Source organism: Camelina sativa, chromosome 14, assembly GCF_000633955.1.
Source record: "Camelina sativa cultivar DH55 chromosome 14, Cs, whole genome shotgun sequence".
NCBI lineage: Eukaryota > Viridiplantae > Streptophyta > Magnoliopsida > Brassicales > Brassicaceae > Camelina > Camelina sativa.
Window position 1 is genome coordinate 1,623,558 of NC_025698.1, and position 5,356 is coordinate 1,628,913.

The following is a 5,356-nucleotide window of genomic DNA, read 5'->3' on the forward strand; positions in this document are numbered from 1 at the left end:
AAAAACGACAATGGCAGACAGAATAAAATAAGAAAAAGAAGGACACTGTTTCCATACTCTAACGTGTTTGATTGTTGGCGACGAGTTTGGCTCACGACAGAACAGAACAGAATAGGTTCGGTGAGAAATACAGTTTCGTGTTATATTTGAGTTTTTTCTTATCACTAGTTTCTTATCTTTAGCAAATTTAAAATGATATTACTAAATTACAATTGTATACCCTCACGGTTCTGTTTCATATAATTTTTGAACTAAAAAGTAAAATCGTTTTAGGTTACGTAGTACTTTGCAAGATATGCTTAAATTTATCATTGAGGATCAATATTTTTGTTGCTAACATTATAAAATGAAAGCGTGCCCACGACGGAGACAAACCTAAGTGTAAATGATTTTATTGTTGTTGTTTTTAATATTTTTTATTTAATATTGTTTATTAATAATATAATTAAATAAACAGTTAATAATATTCACAAGAAATCAAGACATTTTATAAGTTGGCTTCCGATGTATATCAGTAAATCACAATTGTAAAAACATATACTGGGAGAAATCAAAAATCGACAAAACTAGATTCAGATCCATGGTTACAAACTTACATAAAAACAAATACTATACCAGAAAAAGAAAAAAATACTATACCAGAGCAGAGCAGCAGAAGAATATTTCGTACGTAAATATAATCTTTCTTAAAACAGTAATAATATTTTTTTTAAACAATGCATTTAGGAAAATTGTGAAAGGACTCTGTAGTTTTTCACATGACGAACAGCTGTGAAATCTTTTGGTTCAGTTTGGGGAAGGAGTAATGAAAAGTGAACCCAATAAATTTTACAATCCAAAAACGATACTACTAGGAAAACAAAAAAGTCAAGGCATCCAATTAAATTATTAGTAAAGTTTGGTTGCGCGATAAATCTTCGAAAATTGAATTTGTTTGACTGTAACACTAACAACAATTGACTTTGACTTGAGACTACCCGGAGGAGTCATCGTCATGCGCCACGTCGACAACTAGATCAAGACAGCAACGGTGAGGTGGATGAGCAGCACGTGATCCTTGGTCGGTCACGTGAGTGCGTCAGACCATCGATACACGTGGCTCCGAGTCCGAGACGAACTCGACTTCTATTACTCCCGTTAATTTGTTTTGACGTTCGAGATTCTATTAGTAGAAATTAACTTAAAGCAGGTTAATTATCTAAATCCGATACTTTTNTTTTTTTTTTTTTTTTTTTAGATTCAATATTAAACTGAGTGTTCCTTTTCCAGTTTGTATACTGCAAAAGAGAAAAGAAAAACTGAGTCGATAATATTGTGTAGATCTCATATTTACTAAAGGTTGAGCTCGAACTAAAGGTTGACTTTATTTACTTTTGACATTTCAAGAAACTAAATAAGAGCAATCTTGGGTTAACGTATTTGAATCGTTGATAGACGTGCGTATTAGGGATATAATATTTCATATCGAAAGCTGGACAAAGATCCTGACAGTATATAAGATATATGGGTTTCTTTATTCATTGCCAATTGGCTTTGGAAACCCACAATCTAATATGGTATTAGAGCCCAATCCACATATTTTCCAATCCAATCCATCGGTTTGACCCAAATTTGGTCCACCGATTCTTGCTCGAAAATACCGAGATCTATGGCTAGAAGAACCATCATCTCGAGGGGCGTATTAGAGATATAATATCCCACATAGGAAGCTGGATAAGGATTCTGACAGTATATAAGATATATAGGCTTTTCCATTCATTGTCAATTGGTTTTGAGTTGAAAGCCCACAATCTAATAATACAAATCAAAACATCTTATTCCAATGCTAATTTCATTTATTGGCGGATCAGTTAATGAGATCAAATTTCATACTGTAAAATACAATGGAGCATCTTTTAAACCTTGTTAGTATCATCCTGTTGTTTCTCTCCAATATTCTTCCTTAATTTTTTCTATTCCCAATCTCGGGTAGCTGCGTGGACCACATGTGGGTCACGAGTAGATTTGGGCTGGGCCATGTTAACGATTACTACAGCTTTTTACAAAGTCTTAAAACGAATGTTTGTGTAAATCTTTATTTTAATATTGATTTGCGAAAAAAATCAAAGTAACAGAACTAGAATCAATCATACTTAATTTTTTATATGAATATCTCTAAGTTAAACCGTTTTGTATATATATATATAGATATTTTTGTAAAAGAATGCAAGTACAAATGTATTTAAGTAACACATTAATAATTACAAATGAATTAAATATATCATCTGGTTATGAAAATTTTGCTAATAAATTTCTATTTTATTATCTCGATTTAAATTCTGATACTATTAGTTAGTTATCGTTCGTTCCAAATCTGGTGGGAAATATATTTTATCGATTTGGTAAAAGAAATAAACAATCTATACACTGAACTTTTTAGAAGCTTCATCTATATATGTTTAGGTTCTTATTCATTCACTTAACCTTTAATTAGGTTCCTTCATGGACGTTGCCGATTCTATGATAGATTCTCCTTTATAATATATAAACTATAATATATGTTATTCAGTTAGTAGGTTCATGCACGAAGACATAAAAAGACTTTATGAGTCTAGCTATATAAGTTGTCCCCAGCCTCGAGAGAGCCCTTACACTAGTCGTAATGGAGACAACAATAAAGATTCTGATTCTAATTCAATTGAAACCACACAAATTTCTTTATTTCCCCATGGATTATCACTAATCTACAAAATATTTTGAACGCTAATTCCATTTTTCTTAAATTTTATTCTCATAGTGTTGAATTAATTATATAGATTCATTACGCCTTCCAGTTCAAGAAAGACGTCAGAACTGATCGATTGAAGATTGTTCGAGAAAAGACTATTGAACTATTGTGTAATTGTTTATTTTATACTTGCTCTGATTTAATATTCTTAACACAATATTAAAAACTCATTATGAAAAATTGTGAACAAGGATCTAGCATATTATATCTCGATTTGACGGGTTTAATCTAGATTTTGATTCATTTGTGGATTTTTCAATATGTGATGAACAATAGTATATGAGCATGTTTGTTATAATTAAAAAATACTGAAAATTATAATTCTTTAGGTAATTAATATAGCTTCAGTTGATCCTAAATAAACATTTTCGGGACAGTATAACCCAATATGTTAAATGATATGTAACTAAAGCCAAGTCATAAAATATTTGTCGTGGACCAAATCGGAGTCAAAGCCAAGTCAGATTTAAACGACTTTAATAATAAAATCGAAATCATTATTTTAAAATGTGATGTGAAAGGGAAAGGTATTCAGATATAAATATAATAAAAGAAGGCACGAAACTCCATAAGTCTGTTTTGTAGATTGAAAAAAAAAAGAAAAAGATTTGGAATATGTACGGAACGCATAGAAGATCGAATCCAGGACTAGGAGCAGCCAAAAAGGGCTAACCAATGTTTTTTTAAAGACCAAACAAAAAGTATACTACAGTGTATTTCTGAAAAAGTAACAAAAATAAAACTTGGAGAAGTATATCTACTTTATGACTATAATGATGAATTTATTATGATCATCTATCTACTAGATACATTGGACATGCCGTTTTCCTTTTTCCTTTTTTTCAACTGACTTAACGTTAATTGTAGATATTTTGTTTCTAATCACAGTTCACAAGGCTGCATGAATGAATCATCAGGCAAATTAAAACCCACGTGACAAATAGGTTAATGAAAGACATACTATGGAATGTTCACTTGTGCGTACGAAGTCACTCCCACCAGTAGAAGTTTCTTAATTTATGACAGTGACACCTACTGTTAAATTTGATTATGGAACTAATCTATATAGCGATTAATTTTGTGGACATATAGAAATTAGAAACTTATATTTGTTGGCTCAAAGATGTCCGTAATTAGTTATAATAGGATTCAGTTTCTAGAGTATGTAAGGAGGTATTAGAGGTTCGTGTTTTTAAAGATTTTAGGTTGAGTTTCTTTACGTGATCTTGCTAACATCATTATTCGCGTAACGTGACAATGTTGTGTTACATTATTCATGTTCAAACATGTATACTGCATTATCAGTTAAAATGATTCCTGAAGCATTATCAGTTAACAACGTTATGATGTTTATAGGGCGATCGATTACAAAAATCTTCATTCTAAGTTTGACTACTTTTTTCTTGTTTTGTATTTTATATTTACAAATTACGAGATTAAATTGTGTGTTTATACTTTATATTAAATGTTAAATAATGAAACTATGATATGTTAGTGTTTTTAATTTAATAAGAAAGTAAATCGTATATGCAAGCGTGAGATGCGAAGCATAAAATCAAATTGCGAATACCTTTTGTTTTTGCGTTCACAACTTTCAAATACAATTTAAATGATCTTTTATAAAAGTATTGAAAATCATGGGCACATAAGATTTAAGATGTAATTATGTAAAATTGCATACAAAGATCTTAATTAACTAGCTTTGGACTTATAAGGACACAATCTCAGGACCGATGTCACCGATCCAATATATTCGTAAACGTGTTTTGCTTGGAAAATGTATAGTCGTAATATTTTTTTTAAAATAAAAAATAAATGTATATATATATTTTTTTATGGTATGATAGAACTTATAAAAATGTTTGAACAATGAAAGTAAAAGCAAAGAACAGAAAGTAAAGGCAAAAACACAACTAAGCCGCTCCATTTCTCATTTGATTATGGAGCCAAGAAGACCCTCTTAGTAAAAGATAAGATCTCTCGTAACACTCTTTGCAATTGTCAAGACAACGGTGTTTGCGGTACTCGCAACTGTAGGAGCTCTCCATGATTGTAAATGTATATTAGTAAATTTGATTTTAACAATATGTTAGTAACTAATTGATCCAGTAATATATTCGAAATTGTTTATATAAAAAAAACATTTAATCGATGTGAAAATATTAGCTAATTCCTAGATGAAATTTTTTCTCGAAAATGTAAAGTCATGTCAAGAACTTTGTAGAGCATACACAGTAGTCATCCCCTACGCGTAGATTCTGCAATAAACAAAAGTATTTGATAAAAGTTGAAAATATCGAAAGAGTAGTTTTTGGTCCAACGAAAGCTTCTGAGTCGGTTCTGAGAGTCAACCCACGTGCGCACTACCCGAGTCCGAAGTCATACATATTCCTATGGGGTCTTCCCATCAACTCTTGGTTCTCTCTTTATTCAGTACACATCATATTTTTGGTAACAAGATTCCACTACTGTTGCCAAAAATACTATAGTACTTTTTTTTGGCCAGCAAAACAAAGAAACAAAACTATATAATAAAGTTTAATATTATGTTAATCAATTCTCTAACTTTTTTGGCAAAGCTCGACTTGA